We start from the raw sequence: 8,922 nt of genomic DNA, 5'->3' as shown, positions 1-8,922 counted from the left end.
ACAATGGTCGCTTCAACCTGAACACCCAACATGACATGTGCCTTTGGAATGTCATCTGACAAGACTGCACTTTGTCTGTAAGAGGACACCAGTGTCTGGTAACCCACAAACCTTGTTTGGTCTCTGTGAGGAGTTCTATTTCACCCGATAGCCGCAGCCTGTCTGTCATCCGCGGTGTGACCACATCAGTCGTTGGATTTTGTGCCAGGGATTCCCATAAGAGGACAGATTGCATTTGTCTGTAAATCTTTCCTTAGATAATGTGCAGTTTCTTTGGTTGTTTTTTTCCCAAAAACAAACATAAAAGGGGTAAAAAAATTTTCCGGCTCTTTATTTTGATGTTTGGCAGGAATCTGCTTTGATATATTGAGAGAGGTTTTGGTGTGTGTGATATTCGCTGTTACGCCTTGAACCTCCTGCTGCTGGGCAGACAGAAACCAAGCTCTGTTGCCTCAAGGAACAGTTGTCATAGCAGAACCCCAGAAATAAGAATCAAACTCTTGGCTTTCAGTTTCAAAAGCTAACAGCCAGGAGGAAGATGCAAAACACTGAGAAGAATAGGTGGCCAAGGCGAATCAGTTTTTCCATCGCTGAAGATTAGGTAAATCTGCTTGTCCAAGACAGAAAAGACTTGAAGAGGGGAACAGTTTAGTGAGGCTGGGGACAAGGGGACCAACTGAAGCAGGGGCTGTCTGTCTCCAGCACCAGGAAGCTTTGATGAACCTCCATGGATCCACTACAGACCCCACACTCTATTCAAGCATTCTTCACCTTCCACATAACTTAGGGTCCTTCCCCTCCATGGGCTACTCGTGAGCAACACCGGCCCATACCCCATCTTTTTTCGGCATCTCACTGCTCACTGTGGAGGATTCCCCTTTCAGCAGCCTAGGAAATTTAAGCTGCCAAGAGGCTGCCTTTCCAATTCCTTTTTTCTTCCCTTCAAATCCTAATTGACTGTCTCTGAACGGAAGAATAGTGGGTGCTGGCGGGCCTCTGCTTCTGGTAGTCACACTTCAACTGACCTCAAAGAGATTATAACGCTGTCAGAATATGAAGCTTTTTCTTTTTCTTTCTTTTTCTCTCCAGAAATATGCTTACCCAAGAATATGGGACGAGCTCGATTTACCAAACAACTGCAAATGAACCAATTCAGATGTGTTAATTCTGAATTTTTTTTCAGGTACCGATAAGAACCCAAACTATTCATTGCACTTAAATAAAACGTAATTCAAATGAATCATACCACTTAGCATTAATTAATGTACTAGTTCATTACAGAATCTAATGTCCATGGTCAGTTTCACCAAATCAATTTCAGAGACTGCAGGTCTAGAATTATCTCTCTTCATCTGTACTCTTTCTCCTCACCGGAAGCCAGTATATTAAAACCTGATTTAATTAGATACACTCAGCAGGGGATGGTTGAGCTTTCTTTCATTTGGTCAGTGGAGGATTCTGTTATAAATAATCCCAAAATATAAGTTGTTTAACAAAATTAAAAGTTCCTGGGTTGCTCATTAAAAGTCTGATGCTATTGTTCCTAGTTGAGAGATCTTCTAGGCTTCTCTCTTCCAAGGGGCGATTTGAGGACCCAGGATCCTTTCATCTTGTGGCTCCATATTTTGGCTTCCAGGTCACTGTTATGCACTGAATTGTATCTTCCCCAAATTCATATGTTGAAACTCTAGCCCGCAGTTCCTCAGAATGTGACTATAGCTGGAAACAGGGCCTCTAAATATGTGATTAAATTAAAATAAAGCTGCTAGGATGGGCCCTAATCTAATGTGACTGATGTTCTTATAAGAAGAAGAGGAAATTTGGAGATATTGAGACACCAGGGATGTGCACACAGAGGGGAAAGCACATGTGAGAACATGGCGAGAGGGCAGCTGTCTGCCTGCCAGTGAGGGAGGCTTTAGGAGAAACCAAACCTGCCAGCACCTCGGTGATGGGCTTCCAGCCTCCAGAACTGTGAGAAAATACATTTCTGTTTTTTAAGCACCCCCAGTCAGTGATATTTTGTCATGGTAGTCCCAGCAAGCTAATACCTGCACCTCAGCATCATCCAGGGAACGGATGAGTGGAGCGAGAAGCCCGTCTGGGAACTCTTTTTGGCCCAAGTCTACAAGTAGTATATCTTTTCCATCTATATTCCTCGGCCCAGAATTTAGTCACAAATGGTGGTGGCTTTAATAAGTGTTCACTAGTAATTAGTGTTTAAATTGTTTATGTCGTAAGTACTTGGATACATATGGTGCATATCATAGTGAAAAAATAAAACAACAACAACAACAACAAATTGTACTCCAGTGCCTCCAAAGTAGTAGTCTAATAGACAGTATAGCCACCCATTTTTCCCTGTATGTTGGGAATCCTAGATTAGAGAGTTAGGGCAGGAAAAACAATCTGTCTACTTGTTTTTAGGTAAGTCTCTCCTATGGTTTGAAATTTGTGTAAGGTATTTTTTGTTGTTATTTTATGTTTGTATTTGTAATGAAACAATGCTAAGGACACTGTTTTCATAAAAATACATGATGCACAAATTACAAATTATTATTTTTCTGTTACTAAAGGACATTAGATATTTTTAAGAAGAGATTTAGGTGGTTTTTCTTCTCTTTTCTTTTTTTTCTTTCAGAGACAGGATCTCACTGTGTTGCCCAGACTGGAGAGCAGGGGTGTGATTATAGCTTACTGTGACTTTGAACTCCTGAGTTTGGACTCACACAGTCCTCCTGCATCAGCCTCACAAGCAACTGGGACTACAGGCACATGCCACCATACCTGGCTTTTTTTTTTTTTTTTTGGTAGAAATGGGATCTCACTATGTTGCCCAGGCAGGCCTTGAACAATTGGCCTCAAGGGATCCTGCTGCTTCAGTCTCCCAAAGTGCTAGGATTACAGGTGTGAGCCACCGTGCCTAGCTTGTTTTGACTTTCTATAAATCTTCTGAAAATAACCAACTACATTTCTTTAACAAAATCACACTTTTTCCTATAATTTTTCAAAATTAGTGTCTTGCTGCAAGCATGCATATTCATTTTCTCCATCTTTTTTATTTTTTATTTTTCTCACAAAAAGACAACTGCAAAGATGTCCAGAAATCAGTAGTTGACCAAAAGCCTTTTTCATGCTTTCGGGTTTATGTTTGGGGCATGCCATGTCTGCTGGAGAATGGTAGGGCTCCTGAGGTCTGAATTATGGTTTCCACTGAAGCCTGAGACCATTGCCTTACAGAAGCTTATTCAGAAATACACTCTATTAGAAGCAAAATTGTGTAGTAATTAAGGGTAAAGACTCTGATTTCAAATCCACCACTTAATAGCTGGACAATTTACTTAACCTCTCCGTGGTGCAGTTTTCCCCATGTGTAAAGTGGGAATAACACTAGACCTGCCTCATAGAGTTGCTGTGCTGATGAAAGGAGTTAATATATAGAAAGAACTTAAAACAGCACCTGATGGGCAGTAAGTGCTACCTAAGTGTTTGCTACTGTTATTACTACTAATCAGCTAGGTAATATCTTCCATGAACTTAAGTCTGCCATTGTTTTTCTGTGTTAGCATCACATTTTCTAGGAAGAGTAGAAACTATTGGTATGGGGAAAAAACTAATATGTTAATTTAAAAAATGAGGCCAGTTGCACAAGAGGCCTAAATGAGAAAATAAGTGCCTGTCTTGGAGATTCACAAGTCCGAGCACGCTTCCTAACAGGTGCCTCAGAATTCTACTCCTTTAGAAAAGATTCACACTGAAAACCCATTGTCACAATCACAGTTAGTGAACCAATCATCTTGCTGAGTGCTCCTAGACCTGCCCAAAGGGAAAGTCCAGGGATGGTGTTGAAATTCCCTTCTGAGCTAGAGGGCTGTTTTAACAGAGAAAGAAATCTATAATTGGCAGGAAAGACCAAGCTTAATTCCAAAGCAGTTTGATAAGTCTGGAGGTCTGAGATCACAGAATGTCCAGGCCAAGACTTGCCCAGTCAGAATGAAACATGTTTCTGGAGGTAGGTAAATAAGACTAGGGAAGGGGAAGACACAACTATTTATCAAGTAATCTTTTCTTCCTTAACGTTCCACAAAGAATTGTTGTGGGGCCTGATAAGACACATGTGGGAGACTAAAAGCTTAATGACACTCAGCTTTTGCCAACCTAGTTCTCACTGTGTGCTTGGGAGAAGGATTCCTACTCTTGGATTTCTGTCGCTTCTTCCCCACTCCGGTGTGACTTTCTGGGTGAGCCATCTCTGCCTCCTCAATGAAATAACTGAACCAGAGAAAGTTCCCCAATGTGGGTGGATTTAGAAAAAGATATGCGTGTGGGGAGAATGACTGAACGCCTTGTATATGGGGTGATGCAGTGGTGGTCCCCTGAAGCAGTAACCGCTGTAGCAGGCTTACCACACTGGGCCCTGATACTGCAATGTTGTGTGAACTTGGACCAATTAATGTTAAGTTTCAATGTTATTATTTGAAAAACAGGTAGTGTAAAATCTGCAATAGCTGGATTAAAAGCAAAATTTCTAGTTCCACAGGTGGAGGTTGAAGGAAGATGTTTTTCTCTAAGTGCATGGGGCCTTTGTACAGATAAGCTAGCTGCGTGGGATATAAGTAAAACAAAAACAAATTCAGATGCTGCTTCCGGTCTTTTTTAGTTTAGCAGGAATAAAGAAGGGAGAAAGAGGCTGTAGTTTTCCTCCACTTCATTAGTGACCTGGGGAAATGGAGGGGGCACTGTTCCAGCAGCTCACTGGTGCCTAAAATCTGTTTACTCACAAACTTTTGATATCAAATGTGTGTGGGTTTCTCTTCCCCTCACATTAAGCAGTTCTCTAGTTCTTCGGACAACAACTGGGTGATCTACCATTCCATTCAAGTCTGATAATAATTACCTGGAGTTAGTGCAGGCCCGTAGTTAACGGCTCAGTCCCACAAAACTGGCCTCACTTCAAATGCCAATCACATGTCCTGGGTTGCACCTGCACTTTGGTTCTGATTAACTGGCTATAAATCAGGGGTTTCCATGCCCTTCTCCTCATGTTTGAGAATTTGCTGGAAAAATGTAGGAAAACCCTTTACTTACATTTACTGGTTTGTTATAAAGGATACAACTCAGAATAGCCAAATGAAGAGACACACAGGGCAAGCTACAGCAAACAGGTTCCCTATTCCGCCAGCACCTCCATGAGTTCACTAACCTCAAAGCTCCCTGAACCCCCTTGTTTAGGGGTTTTTAGGAATGATGGATTAAATCTTTGGCCATTAGTGGTTGAACTCAATCTCTGGCTCTCTCTTCTCCCTGAAGATCAGGGTGTGAAACTGAAAGTTCCAATCCTGTAATCATGCGTTGGGCTTTCTGGCAAAGCACTCCCATCCTGAGGCTGTCTAGGAGCTGCTAGTCATGAGTCATCTCAATAACATATAGAAAAACACTCTTTTTTAAGAAAAATTGTTTATTTATTTATTTATTTATTTATTTATTTTAGTTGTTGTTGTTTGAGATGGAGTCTCACTCTCTTGCCAAGACTGGAATGCAGGGGCGAAACCTGGATTCACTGCAACTTCTGCCTCCCAGGTTCAAGCTATTCTCGTGCCTCAGCCTCCTGAGTAGCTGGGACTACAGCTGTGTGCCAACACACCCAGCTAATTTTTGTAGTTTTAGTAGAGACGGGGTTTCATCATGTTGGCCAGGCTGGTCTCGAAATCCTGACCCCAAGTGACCCACCCACCTTGTCCTCCCAAAGTTCTGGCATTACAGGCTTGAGTGCCCGGCCCTTAACTTTTATTTTAAATTCAGGGGTACAAGGGCAGGTGTGTTACATAGGTAAACTTGTGTCATGGAGCTTGGTGTACAGATTATTTCATCACTCAGGTATTAAGCCTAGTATCTGTTAGTTATTTTTCCTGATCCTCTCCCTCCTCCCACCTCGCCACCTAGTAGGCCGGAGTGTGTATTTTTCCCCTCTAGGTATCCATGTGTTCACATGATTTAGCTGTAACTTATAAGTGAAGATATGTGGTATTTAGTTTTCTGTTCCTGGGTTAGTTTGCTAAGGATAATGGCCACCAGCTCCATCCATGTCCCTGCAAAGAACATGATCTCATTCTTTTTTATGGCTGCATAGTATTCCACAGTGTACATGTGCCACATTTTCTTTACTCGGTCTGTCACTGATAGGCATTTAGGTTGATTCCATAGCTTTGCTATTGTGAATAGTGCTGCAAGGAACATATGTGTGCATGTATCTTTATAACAGAACTGTTTATATTCCTTTGGGTATATACCCAGTAATGGGATTGCTGGGTCGAATGATATTTCTGTCTTTAGGTCCAAAAAAACCACTCTTAGTCGTGCCAGAGATTCTATGGGTCTTAGAAGCTCATGTGTCAGGAACTGTGGACTAAGACTAAATATATATTTTTATTGTAGTACATTGGCTCTGTTCATCCAGTTAGAAGAACAGCATTTCATCAGGGGCATCTCAACAGAGATACGACATAGGGAAGGTACAGAATTCTGTATGCCTGGATGCATTGCGAGCTGGCCTAAAGAGATGCACACGGGTTCTTCCTAGAGGCTGTGGAGATGTGGTCCTGATTCTTACTGTTGGGTCCAGGCATTGGGGCCTGAAATTCCTACCACAGGAATAAAAAAAGAAAGTTCATTCATATTCAGATAGTTCTAAGCTGGTAAGTGCGTTTGTATTCAAACGCCTACATTATTTTCAAGGTGCATTAGCCCATTTATGTTTAATGCCTGTGGTTTCAACTAGCTCAGGGGCATTCTGATAACTGGAAAGAAAGCTGTTTACAAGGTGGTTTATGTCAGGTGACTTTGCCAATAAACCTGTCTTGAAAGGTTGCTGGAGGGATTATGTGAAACAGCATATCAAGATTCTAAACAGTGCCTACTACATTAAGTGCTGGATGGTGACTAAGACATACTCAGTCCCTCTCCTTATGATCCTTATGGTTTAGTGAGAAAATGGAAAAGTAAACACGTCATTTCATTCTCATTCTAATTGCCCAGGGTTGTAATGCAGAGTAAAATCTGAAGAACTCCTGTAAATTGTATGCTAAATTAAGCTTAAGTGAGCACATACTATTTTCTAGGGCTCAAGTCCAAAGGTTTCATTAAATTTTTCAAGGTCTCCTTGGCTCAAAGGAGTTTAATGATCATTCTTTAGAAGTAGATGAAAAGCACCTCAAATTATCTTATGAAACACATTATTTTCCTGTTTTCCAATTCATTTTCTGAAAGCTAGCATTACATTTTATAAAAGCCAATAAAGATATTTCAAAAGTAAAACTATAGGCTGATTTTACTTATGGTTATAGATGTAAAAATTCTAGATCAAATATTCACAAACCAAATGCAGTATTGCATTAGAAGAATAGACATTGGTGTGACAGTCGGAGCTGAGGAACCGCAGTGGCGTCTTTGCATTCTCCACTCTGGCTGGCGGGTGGAGACATGGTGTGAAGAGTGGCTGGTTGCTGCAACACATTGCTATATTGAAGCTCTGGAACAAGAATTGGTTTGACCTGTGGTCAGATGGTACCTGACCTGTTGTGATGAGCAGACTCGGCAGAGTGTTGAGGATAAGGTCCACATGCAAGTGGAATGCCTCAGCATCCCCACCGGGCAGGAATGTCAGGATAGTCAGCCTCTGGATGGAAAGTCAAAAGACTGCATACTGCCAGGAGCGGTGGCTCACATCTGTAATCCCAGCACTTTGGGAGGTCGAGGCAGGCAGATCACTTGAGGTCAGGAGTTCAAGACCAGCCTGGCCAATGTGGTGAAACCTTGTCTCTCCTAAAAATACAAAATTTAGCCAGTCATGGTGGCACACACCTATAATCCCAGTTAGTTGGGAGGCTGAGGCAGAAGAATTGCTTGAACCTGGGAGGTAGGGGTTGCAGTGAGCCGAGATCATGCCACTGCACTCCAGCCTGGGTGACAGAATGAGACTCTGTCTCAAAAAAAAAAAAAAATATATATATATATATAAAATATATTGTATAATTTATAATAAATAATATTTATGCATTATATAATTATACTTAATATATTTATATTAATTGTATTAATGTAATTTTAAAAATAATTATATAATATATAATATTCTTATTAAAATATATATCGATATATATTTTATATATATGGAAAAAGACTGCATGCTGCAGATTGTTAGGTGAGATGGGAAAGCGATTAGTCTTTGTGTAGAAAACACAGGTGATTGCTTGGCCTGGAAATTTACACTCCAAGATTCTAGGACAAACACAGCCTATGTGGGCTCCACCGTCATGATTCATGAGACACCCGTGGTTTCCTCCCCCATGCTGCTCCAGCCACTGAGGAATAGGGCCGTGAGCCATACAGTGGTGTGTGCCCGCCAGGAACTCAAACTGTCTATGCTGCTAATGGACAGGCATATGCTGTGCCCTGCCAGGACTCCTATGCAGGACTTGATGGACAGCAGCCTGCTAACCAAGTCATCATTCAAGAGTGATATCCAGACAATGACAGTGACCTGGCACTGGGCATGTTGGTGGGAGTGGCTATGGTCATGGCCGTAGGGTCTCTGTTCTGGGTCTTCTAGAGGCTGTAAGATCTTGATGTGCATAGCTTCTGATAACGCTGTGTGTAGTAATAGGATTTACAGGGCATTTCTGTTTGTGACAAATTTTTTTTTTTTTTTTTTTTTTTGAGACGGAGTCTCGCTCTGTCGCCCAGGCTGGAGTGCAGTGGCCGGATCTCAGCTCACTGCAAGCTCCGCCTCCCGGGTTCACGCCATTCTCCTGCCTCAGCCTCCCGAGTAGCTGGGACTACAGGCGCCCGCCACTTCGCCCGGCTAGTTTTTTGTATTTTTTAGTAGAGACGGGGTTTCACCGTGTTAGCCAGGATGGTCTCGAT

At 41.9% G+C, this 8,922-nt stretch overlaps 1 pseudogene; it reads left to right on the top strand.

Moving 5' to 3' along the window:
• Positions 1 to 7,618: 7,618 nt before the first annotated feature.
• On the top strand, positions 7,619 to 8,608 carry LOC105477117 (pleckstrin homology domain-containing family B member 2-like; annotated as a pseudogene).
• Positions 8,609 to 8,922: the final 314 nt, after the last annotated feature.

Source organism: Macaca nemestrina, chromosome 19, assembly GCF_043159975.1.
Source record: "Macaca nemestrina isolate mMacNem1 chromosome 19, mMacNem.hap1, whole genome shotgun sequence".
In the NCBI taxonomy this organism is placed as follows: Eukaryota; Metazoa; Chordata; class Mammalia; order Primates; family Cercopithecidae; genus Macaca; species Macaca nemestrina.
The sequence above is the reverse complement of the archived record's forward strand: the minus strand, read 5'-3'. Positions and strand labels throughout refer to the sequence as shown.